This window comes from Tachyglossus aculeatus, chromosome 1 (genome assembly GCF_015852505.1).
Source record: "Tachyglossus aculeatus isolate mTacAcu1 chromosome 1, mTacAcu1.pri, whole genome shotgun sequence".
In the NCBI taxonomy this organism is placed as follows: Eukaryota; Metazoa; Chordata; class Mammalia; order Monotremata; family Tachyglossidae; genus Tachyglossus; species Tachyglossus aculeatus.
The window spans coordinates 78,010,732-78,022,911 of NC_052066.1; the positions used below are offsets into that span (position 1 = coordinate 78,010,732).

Sequence of the window (12,180 nt, forward strand, 5' to 3'; positions counted from 1 at the left end):
CAGATTTCCACATCCATTTTATCCCAAATAGTTCTAAAGTATTTTCATTTGCCTCTGCCAACCGTCATTCCATTTTACTTCACATTACACTCCACCTCTATAAAGGAGTAGCAAAGTGTGATGGGGAACACAAACTTGGCAGGTAGTCACCAAGTTGCTGTCACCATGAGTCACAGGTCTTTGGCTATAAGAAAAAGAAACTGTGTGAGCCACTTTAAATCAGGAATCAGCCCATTTTGGCTAGAATTATAGATCTGGTTCAAATTTGGGTTGACATTTGCACCAAGGTACTGGTCATGGTCACTACTGGACACTGAGTCGTAATTGAGGGCAACTGCATCAAGGAACAACATCCACATCTGATGGTACAACAAAGGAAGTGTGCAGGGTATCCAATTTCTGAAAGAAAGCCAAGGAACCAACAGCTTGGAAATGGAAGCTAGGAAAGACAGAGACCAACTTAAAATAACCCAAGGTAGAAGGGGAAGATGTCACAACAGGACCACTCCAGGCAATCGGTCTGTCTTCTAAAATTATTTTTTCAGTAGTTACTATTTGAGACAAACCTGAGGTTTAGCGCCTAGCTAATGTTAGGAGCTTGAGAATGTGGTTCATGAAGATATGCACTAATAGAGACACATGCCACTAATCCTATTTAGGGGCCCAATCCTAACATTGGCACATAGATTGGATCATTTTATCCTTTACCCTCTATCCCACTAGTAGCCTGAGAGGCCCCAGGGCAGCCCCCAGAGCCCAACCAATCTGACTTTGAAAGAGGAAGTTCCTCAAACATGAGTTGTCTGTCAAGCATCTTCCTGGGTCAATCAATCAATTAATCAATCATATTTATTGAGCACTTACTGCGTGCAGAGCACTGTACTAAGCACTTGGGAAGTACAAGTTGGCAACATATAGTACAAGGAGTCATGGACTAGGAGGCTATGCTTTGTACCTGATACACTGATAAGGCAAACTGAGTTTATTTGGAATGACAAAAGAAAAAAAAAGCTCCATCAGTTACAAATTTCCCTTTCATTAGAGTGAAAAGTAGGCTTATTATCATCATCAGTAGTATTACTAATAATAATGATAATAATACTAGCAGTCTGTTTTAGTACAGTTCAAGTACTGTACTAGGTCTGTGGTAGATAGATGAGAAAATTAATTAAATTAAACATGACACTAGCTGTATGCCCCATATGCACCAGGGACTAAGAGGAATGGAAAAAACAAGTATTTGATCCCCATTTCAGTGATGAGGAAACTAAGACACAGAAAATTAAGTGATATGTTCAACGTCATATAGTAAGCAAGTGGCAAAGGCAGGATGAGAATTCAGTTTCTATGACTCCCAGGTAGTGATATTTCCTTGGGTTTGCTAGTAAAATATAACATGAAAATGGAACAATGTTTGAGAACCAAATTTGACCTTCAATGTCTGTTTTTTTTTTTCTTTTATGAGAACTGGAATAATGGAAATACACCTGATGTTTACGTGCAATTAGTGAAGTATCAGCCAAGTTGAATTAAGAGTTGTCATTGCTAGAAAGTGAACAATTCACGGGATATAAAATAAGAAAGTATCAACAAAAAGTAGGATGAGACAGTACAGGTTTAAAGTGGCTTTAATATGCAATGTAGATTGTTGAGTATTTAGTATAGATTATGATAAATAAAATACATCATGCATAACACTGTATATAAAATATACTGTGACTATCATAAAAATATTTGAAATATGTTTAAAACAGAACATATAATATATGTAGCTAAATATATATTGTGCCATTCAAACTGAAATAAAGCATAACAAAATTCTAATTTTAAAAAAATGTATTTTACTTTAGATTTTCATGACTGAACTTGCTAATTTCTGAGCAGATATCTCCTGGGATATGAAGATTTCTATGCTCTGAAATCTGTTTTTAGATATCTTACAGTGTTTTCTCAGCATTTTTTATTTATACATCACAAGCAATATTATTCCTATGTGCTCTGATTAAACAAACTAAAACAAAATAAAAATGGTACTTTGATGTAGATTTTTTTCTGGAAAATGCCTATTTTCTTTTAACCTGTTGAAAAACAATATTTCACAATGGGTACCTTAATAACAATATCTCCATGCAATCAATGTTTTTTCCTGCTTATGAAAATGGAGGAAGAAAAACTGATTTTTAAAACCAGGTCTACAGTTCAAAGGTAACTATTTTCCCTCTGAAAATGAATTTTCTCATTTGCACAATAGGATTATTAATAAAATTCAATTTTGGGACTATCATCTGAGTGACTTGATTCATTTTACCTCATTTAAAAATATACCCAATCAAAAATTTCAGAATTGTAATTTATAGCTAAGAGAAGCAAAGATACGACAGACTTCAAAAAAATCCATCCTTTCATCTTCCTGTCCATAAAGGACCAGTTCAAACTATGTTTGCTGAAATCATCAGCAGTACATGCGGAGTTAAATAGTCATAAAGTAATATTTTCCCAGTTGCCATATTAGATGTTCCAAGGTAAATGGAGACACAGAGACAGTTGCTTGTGGGGCTCAAAGTTTAGCCAGTAAAAAGTTGGAGCTAGCTAGAATGGGAGCATCTAGACTGTCACTAGCCATCGTTTGAAATGGCCCTCTAACTGGAATCCAGAGTCATATTATATCCCCCCCCAGGCCCCATTCCAGAGAGATTTTGGTTCTGGGAGGGGCTGTCCCTCCCATTCAACTCTTGGGTCCTTCCCAGCATGTTTTAGCGCAACTTCTAGAAGGCAGTGACAACCACACACTCCCTTTATAAAAATGGTGCACCTCAGATTTTAATTTAATTAAAACTAGCCCATAGGAACAGGTAGGAAACTAAAACCAAAAATAATACTGATATGATTCATACCTGAAGGAAGGTGCGGGGCATCCTTGGCACAGAAAAACATGGAAAAATCTGTGACTTATAGAAGTAAAGACATGTTTATCTTTTAGATGCTAAAATAATGGGCCACAGTGATTTGATATGATAGTGACTTTGATCAGAAAATACAAATCTGTAAAATTTATTTTTAAGTCTCTATCTAATTTGACAATTGAATAGGTTACTACTTCCAAATTGCTGGATGGTCTCATTTGAGTGTTCTTTTCCAGATGTGGCTGCATTACTATGAAGAGTGAAGTGCTTTCTGTATTCAAAGATTAAAATGTACTTTGGAACTTCTCGAGACAAAAGACATGAAATACGAGTTTGTCTCCTCCATGCCGTGGTGGTTGATCTCCACACTAAAGAGTCACTTGAGGATTTTTTTTGAAACAGTAGAAAAGAGTCTCCAATATCATCCCTCTAATTCTTCTGAAGAGTGTATGTATGTTCTGTGAAGAACACCAACTAGATAAAGCCATTGCCTTATTGTCAAAAGCAAATCATTTCTGCAGCCTGAAGTCACATTGCTGTCTCATTCCATTACCTTGAAAATGTTTGCAAAAATACTATAATACAATATGTGCATTTCCATTGAGTATATGAATTTGGTGTCTCACAAATTAACATCTATTCAAAATCTATTCACAAATGCTGCAGTTTATAACATTTGGGCAATAGAAAAATCCATCACATCATACTACCCATCATTAATCAAAGCATGCAGTTGTGTCCATCATGTCCAGAGATGCAAACAAATCTGGAGACAGAATCATAAAGACATGCAAGTCTGGGCCATATGCATACAAGGAAGAAAAACTTAGAGGTTCCATCAGTCCCTCTATCACACAATGGGCCATTGATATTCAGAACTAGACACCAATTTATTTTCTAGGTGTACACATGTGTATACACCTGTTTAAAGCTCAGTGATTAACAGGTCCATCCTTGGGCTGTTTGTTAGGAGCAACTTGATGAATATACACCTTGATTGTATTCTCCTTATTACAAATTATATTTATATACAATGATTGAGCACCAACAATGTGCTAAGCACTGAACTGTACCCCAGGCACTAGCAGAACAATCTGCATTTTAGGGCACAGGTTATTTCTAATAAATGTTTTCACTAGCCTGCGTTAATATCAATATGGGTAATATTAAAGCCCCACCCTTCACAGATTCTTTCAGAAAAAATTGAAACCTGTGACATGATTTTTTCCTTCAGCGTACAGATGCCTAATCTCAATGCATCATACACTGAGTTTTACACAAATTCAGTTTCAGCAAGTTTAGAGCATCCAGCCAAAGGTGAAGAGTGCCACTGAGAGACTAAAAAAAAAAAAGCAACACAATTCTTCATGCTCTTCCTAGGTAGAAGAGTTTTGGTGACATTAAGGGAAAAAAAATAAACCTCTCATTGTAGAATTGGTGAAGAAATTGTATTTACAATATGCTAATCAGCCCATGTAGGTGTGTTTTCACCGTTCACTGAAACATCTATAACGAGAAGCCTCCCAAGCTCCTGGAAATGGTGGTTGGAGGACTTAGAAGGACAAATCATAATAGTTTTGTTTATTTCATTCATTTATTCAATCATATTTATTGAGCGCTTACTGTGTGCAGAGCACAAGTCCAAGTCCAAGAGAAGCAGCGTGGCTCAGTGGAAAGAGCACGGGCTTTGGAACCAAAGGTCATCGGTTCAAAACCCAGCTCTGCCACTTTCAGCTGTGTGACCTTGGGCACGTCACTTAACTTCTCTGTACCTGTTACCTCATCTGTAAAATGGGGATTGGGACTGTGAGCCCCACGTGGGACAACCTGATCACCTTGTAACCTCCCCAACGCTTAGAACAGTGCTTCGCACATAGCAAGCACTTGATAAATGCCATCATTATCATTATTATTATTATTACAAGTTAGCAACATATAGAAATGGTACCTACCCAACAATTGGCTCAGTTAAGCATTTACTATGTGCCAAGCATTCTATTAAGTGCTGGGGTAGATACAAGAAAATCAAGTCCCACATGGGGCTCACAGTTTAAGATGCACTGTGGCCTAGTGGATAACAGTGGAAAGACCTGGGTTCTAATCCCAGCTCTGCCACTTGTCTGCTGTGTGACCTTGGGCAAGTAACTTCTCTGTGCCTCAGTTACTTCAACTAGAAAATGGGGATTAAGATTCTGAACCCCAAGTGGGACGTGGACTGTGTCCAACCTGATTAGCTTGTATATTCCTCAGTGCTTAGTACAGTGCCTGGCAATCAATCAATCATATTTATTGAGTGCTTACTGTGTGCAAAGCACTGTACTAAGCACTTGGGAAGTACAAATTGGCAACATATAGAGATGGTCCCTACCCAACAGTGGGCTCACAGTCTAGAAGGAGCTCACAGTCTAGAAGCACTAGAGTGGCACATCTTAAGCACTTCACAAATACTCTATTTTTTTTGAAATGTAGGAGAAATAACAGGTATTGATTTTGCAGATGAGGGAACTGAGGCATACAGAAGTGACGTGCCCAAGGTCCACAGCAGGTATGTTGAGGAGCCAAAATTAGAAACCAGGTCCTCTGAGACCCAGGCTTATGTCTTTCTAGTAGGCCACACTGCTTCCCTTTATGTAATATACTGATCTTGGAAACCACAGTTAGGGAGGATCCAAAATGACATGGAACAAGGAAGGCCCTGTGACAGGGCTGCAATTTGCATAGGGGCAATTGCCTAGGCATCCTAACAGTTCTACCAGCCCTGAGGAGAAGAGGTTGAACTACGATCCAACACAGTCGCTTCCCCCACTAGTCATATGACACAATCTGAGTCTGGTCTAGGGCCATGTTGTGGAACCTAGGCAGACCGTGAAACCAAGTCAGGGGATGACAAGTACTGGGAATGTTACTCCTAGAGGCTGGGACTCTGAAGCCCTGCAGTGTTCCTCTTTGTGCCTGACTGGAACAGTGTGGCTGTTTAACAAAATCTTCCTCCTCCTGATCTTCTGAGGAGCAAGTTCTTTCTCTAACTTTTGATTTCCAAAAGCTATTGAGTGCTTGCTTACTGTTTATCATCCCCATCATGTAAATAAACCATAACTTAGTTCCTGAGGATTCCTCCAGGGCAACAAACAGAAAGTCAAGAAACTATAATAACCCTAACCTTTGATGCCACTAGACTGTAAATAATGGTGAAAAAAAAACCACCTACAAGAGAGAAGGGTGGGAAGCTATTTTAACCCACTTCTTATGAGTTTCCTTTCTTTACACATTTAAAAAAACATTTGTTTAAAAATCAAGAGGTACTTCAATGTGTAGATACAATTTCCATTCAAAATAGGAATATTTTAAAAGATACTTTTAAAAGTTATAGTCCACATTCAGGAAGCCCGATAGGGAATCAGTAGAAATTTAGAAATTACAGGACACATAGACTTTAATGAAATACAGGGTGAGACGCTACAAATTAGAAAACAAATGGCCACTTTCTGGACTTAGTTCTTCATTTAAAAAAAACATCAAAACTTCAGACCTCTATAGTGCATGGATCACAAGGAAGTTCCTGAAAGGAAATATATATCAGTCTTGTTCTTCCATTGGGCAGTCAACTTAAAAAAACAAACTCTCTAGATTCTGCAAGGAAACAGAGAAAACCAGCAAAAGCAACTGCTTATTAATCATCTTGATACCAGGTTTGTTTAGGTCTGTAACGATTCTGACATTATCTCTCCTTTGAAATGCCCTGTAGTTGAATACCAAGGAGCCTGATGCTGTGTTTTGCATTGTTGGGAATATATGCTTGCTATACTTTATTCCAATTCTATTTCAGGAGAGCAGCACCCAACTTCAAACAGCAGACAGAAGAAGAGTCTTGATAATGTACATGTGGATTCCTGGTTGCAGCACCTGAAATACAAACAGAATGTGATGAACGTTTTTTCCATTTAAATTGATGGAGGAAAAAACCCTAGATTGCAAATTTTGTTTTGTGGAACCCAGAATAGGGTCCTGTCTGTACCATTTAATTTAAACAATTGATTTTGCTCTTCACCAGAAAAGTTTGGTAGTCTTTATGTAGCACACATAGTGTTGACAAATTTCCTATATGTTGAAAATCTTTGACTTCCACTAGCTTGTTTCCAACATTCTGGTTCTTAAATCTAATAACAACAACAAAAATAATGATGATGATGATGATGACAAAGATAATAATTAAGATGATAATAATTAGTGTTTTTTAAGCACTTACAATGAGCCAAGCATTGTGAATGACTAGATTCAGGATAATCAGACTGAATATATTTCATTCGTTCATTCATTTATTCATTCATTCAATCATATTTATTGAGCGCTTACTGTGCACAGAGCACTGTACTAAGCACTTGGGAAGTACAAGTCAGCAACATATAGAGACAGTCCCTACCCAACAACGGGCTCACAGTCTAGAAGGGGGAGGCAGACAACAAAACAAAACATGTAGACAGTTGTCAAAATCGTCAGAACAAATAGAATTAAAGCTATATGCACATCATTAACAAAATAAATAGAATAGTAAATATGTACCAGTAAAATAAATAGAGTAATAAATATGTACAAATATATACAAGTGCTGTGGGGAGGGGAAGGAGGTAGGGCGGGGGAATGGGGAGGAGGAGAGGAAAAAGGGGGCTCAGTCTGGGAAGGTCTCCTGGAGGAGGTGAGTTCTCAGTAGGGCTTTGAAGGGAGGAAGAGAGCTAGCTTGGTGGATATGTGGAGGGAGGGCATTCCAGGCCAGGGGAAGGACGTGGGCCAGGGGTCGATGGCTGGATGGGTGAGAACGAGGCACAGTGAGGAGGTTAGCAGCAGATGAGCAGAGGGTGTGGTCTGGGCTGTAGAAGGAGAGAAGGGAGGTGAGGTAGGAGGGGGCTAAGTGATGGACAGCCTTGAAGCTGAGAGTGAGGAGTTTTTGCTTGATTGGTTGATAGGCAACCACTGGAGATTTTTGAGGAGGGGAGTAACGTGCCCAGAGCATTTCTGCACAAAGATAATCCAGGCAGCAGAGTGAAGTATAGACTGAAGTGGGGTGAGACAGGAGGATGGGAGATCAGAGAGGAGGCTGATGTAGTAATCCAGTCGGCATAGGATGAGAGATTGAACCAGCAAGGTAGCGGTTTGGATGGAGAGGAAAGGGCGGATCTTGGCAATGTTGCGGAGGTGAGACTGGCAGGTTTTGGTGACAGATTGTGTGGGGTGAACGAGAGAGCTGAGTCGAGGATGACACCAAGGCTGTGGGCTTGTGAGACGGGAAGGATGGTAGTGCCGTCTACAGTGACGGGAAAGTAAGGGAGAGAGCAGAGTTTGGGAGGGAAGATAAAGAGTTCAGTCTTGGACATATCGAGTTTTAGTTGGCAGGCAGACATCCAGATGGAGATGTCCTGAAGGCAGGAGGAGATATGAGCCTGGAGGGAGGCAGAGAGAGCAGGGGCAGAGATGTAGATTTGGGTGTCATCAGTGTAGAGGTGATAGTTGAAGCTGTGGCAGTGAATGAGTTCACCAAGGGAGTGAATGTTAGTGAACAGAAGGGGACCAAGAACTGACCCTTGAGTAACCCCTACAGTAAGGGGATGGGAGCAGGAGGAGGAGCCCACAAAGGAGACTGAGAATGAATGGCTGGAGCGATAAGAAGAGAACCAGGAGAGGACAGATTCTGTGAAGCCAAGGTTGGATAGTATGTTGAGGAGAAGGTGGTGATTCACAGTGTTGAAGGCAGCTGAGAAGTTGAGGATTGGGGTTCCCACCTCACTAAGACCTCCTTTCTTCTTCTTCCATTCCTTTCTGCATTGCCTTGACTTGCTCCATTAATTCATACTCCTTCCTAGCCCCACAGCACTTATGTACATATCTGTAATTTGTTCATTTATATTAATGTCTGTCTCCCGCTTTAGACTGTAAGCTCATGGTGGGTAAGAAATGTGTCTTTTTACTGATATATTGTACTCTCCCAAGCACTTAGTATAGTGGTCTGCACACTGTAAGTGCTCAATAAATATGATTGAATGAATTCAAACAGGTATTTAACCTCTTCTTCATAGGAAGGAAACTGAGAAGTTTTGATTTGCCCAAGGTCACAGAGCAAGCAGGCAAGCAGCAGAGCCGGGATTAGAACACAGGTGCCTTGACCACCAGTCTAGTGCTCTTTCTACTAGGCAATACTACTACTTTAATTCCTTAACCTTAGAGAGGCAGAGTGGCTTAGTGGCAAGAGCACGGGCTTGGGAGTAAGAGGTTGTGGGTTCTAATCCCAGCTGTGCCACTTGTCTGCTGTGTGATCTTGGGGAAGTCATTTAACTTCTCTGTACCTCAGTTACCTCACCTGTAAAATGGGGATTAAGACTGTGAGCCCCACGTGGGACAACCTGATTACATTGTATCTACCCCTGCACTTAGAACAGTGCTTGGCATATAGTAACTGCTTAACAAATACCATCATTATTATTATTATTATTATTAATCTGCCTATCATACTAGTATCTTCACCAGCAGAAACCTGGGTTTCACTGTCCATCTTACTTCTTCATTTCCACACTTTAAATTGTAAAAATGTACCCCCCACAAAAATCAGAATGAATAGAACTAAAAGAGACTACAGAGAAGGGCAGCTCAGTGAAAATCAGTAATTCTTCTGAGAAAAAAGAAAATCAATGATCTTTTTTACAAACATGCAGAGGAAAACATTTTTGTATTGGATGTTAAATGGAATACCTCTACATGTACCACCTGCTGGTTTATGTCTCAGCATTGGCCTTATGCTAATAACACTTCAGAAAGGCAGAGAATGGGTTTGTTTATTTTCTATTGTACTTTGGCAAGTGCTTAGTGCAGTGCTCTGCCCACAGTAAGCAATCAATAAATACGATTGACTGACTGATTTCAGGGGTCTTATCTTCGGCACCCAAATCACTCATATCTACATCCATATCCATGTCATTAATTTTAATGCCTGTCTCCCCTCTAGATTGTAAAGTCTTGACCTCAGAGATTGTGTCTTCTAACTCTATTATTTGGTACTGTCCTGGGTACTTAGCGAACCTACACTCATAAATGCTCAGTAAATACCACTGATTGATTAATTGACTGATTGCTGCTCGCTGGTTGCACTCCTTGCACCAGTGGGAGCAGGACTGGAAGGAATCAGAAAAGTGCAAATGGCTGTGTGGAAACCACCAGCACTATAATCCATTCTGTCATGCAGGTGAAATCCCAGATTTGAGGTGGATCTGTAGTACTTTACTGGGGACCATCACGTGTACTGAACCCTTCTTCTGCTTTAAAATAAGACTTTCATTTCATACTACCCAGCTTTCTTCACAAAAACTGACGGTGTATTTTCCAATGCTTCTCTGCAGAGGGTGCTCCCCTAAGAGACACTGACTGGTTCTTAACAAAAGGATCAGATCTCTATTCAAACTTCCACTACAATGGTCCAGGCACTTATATCTCAACTTGACTCCTGTATCAGTCTCCTCACTGACCACCCTGCATCCTTTCTCTGACCTCAACAGTTTACACTTCACTCTGCATCTGGAACATTTTTCTACAAACTATTAGTTACACATGTCCCCACTCTTCAAAAACCTCTACTGGTTGCCCTTTCCTCTCAGTTCAAAGAACAACTTACTGTTGTCAAATTCTGAGTCGTTTCCAACTCATGGCAACTCCATGGACACATCTTCTCCAGAACATAATAATGATGGCATTTGTTAAGTGCTTACTATGAGCAAAGCACTGTTCAAAGCACTGAATAAGTTATTTGTTAAGCGCTTACTATGTGCCAAGAACCGTTCTAAGCTCTGGGTAGAACATCCCATCTTCATCTGTAGTCATTCTGGTATGTAGTCCACAGTGTTTTCCTAGTAAAAAATATGAAAGTGGTTTACCATTGCCTTCTTCCTCAAAGTAAAAACTTGAGTCTCTGCCATTGTCTTTGACATTTTGATCACTTGATCATCCACCTTTTACTCTTTTTTATTTATTTGCATTTATTAAGTGCTTACTATGTGCAAAGCACTGTTCTAAGCACTGGGGAGGTTACAAAGTGATCAGGTTGTCCCATGGGGAGCTCACAGTCTTAATCCCCATTTTACAGATGAGGTAACTAAGGCCCAGAGAAGTTAAGTGACTTGCCCAAAGTCACACAGCTGACAAGTGGCAGAGCCAGGATTTGAACCCATGACCTCTGACTCCAAAGCCCAAGCTCTTTCCACTGAGCCATGCTGTTTCTCCTTCCCATGCCACTGCTGCCCAGCACAGGTGAATCAACTTTGTCTGACACTTCATCTTAGATCTTTCCATTATTGGTAATCCTGATGAGAGAATATCTCTCAGTGGCATAACTCTAAGCTTCATCAGCATACACAAACTCTCCTGCCACGATAATGTGTTGATTCATAGGAAAGTCAAGGAACAACCACTTAACATTAATTTGAAGGTCCTGAATCAGATCTCTCTCCTTACTTATTCTCAGTCCTCTCCCACTACTCACCAGTCCTCCTGCTTCTTTCCTCTTAAGGAATCTGTTTACGTTACCTTGTTGTCTCTCTTGTTTCTGACATCTTGCTCGTGCCCTGAACTCCCTCCCACTTCACTTATGGAAAATCATTCCTCTCCCCGTCTTCAAGACACTTCTGAAATCTCATCCCCTCCAGAAAGCTTTCGCTGATTAATCTCTTATCTCCAAACTCTATTTCCTTTCTAACTGCCACTTCAACACTTCAGTACTCACAACCACACCTGAACGCCATTCCACTGTATTCATGCTTGTATAAAAATACATAAACACACATATATAGTATTACTTCTACTTAAAGATTACTTCTACTTAAGGATTACTTCTACTTATTTTACTGTACTCTCCCAAGCTCTTAGTACAGTCCTTTGCACAAGGTAATCTAAAGACTCTCCAATGGCTCCCCAATGGCTTCTTCCCCATTGCTTTCAAATATGCTCATGTCTCCTCTATCCTAAAAAAACCCATCTTTGACCTCACGGTTCCATCCAGTCAATGCCATGTCTCCCGTTTACCATTCCTCTCTCAAATCCTTGAGCCAGTTGTCTTCACCTGCTGTCTCAAGTTCCTCTCCTCCAATTCTCTCTGTGTCCCCCTCCAATTAGGCTTCCTTCCCCTTCACTCTATGGAAACCAACCTCTCAACAGTCACAAATGATCTCTTCCTTGCCAAATCCAACAACCTCTATGCCATGTCAACTTGTACTTCCCAAGTGCTTAGTACAGTGCTTTGCAA

At 40.1% G+C, this 12,180-nt stretch overlaps 1 protein-coding gene across 1 annotated transcript in view; it reads right to left on the bottom strand.

Moving 5' to 3' along the window:
• Positions 1-6,280: 6,280 nt before the first annotated feature.
• Positions 6,281-12,180, bottom strand: part of AMER3 (APC membrane recruitment protein 3) — a 116,064-nt gene continuing 110,164 nt past the window's right edge. The window contains exon 3 of the mRNA XM_038748121.1: positions 6,281-6,806. The gene's annotated coding sequence lies outside the window, so the exon portion shown is untranslated. The remainder of the gene's footprint in view (positions 6,807-12,180) is intronic.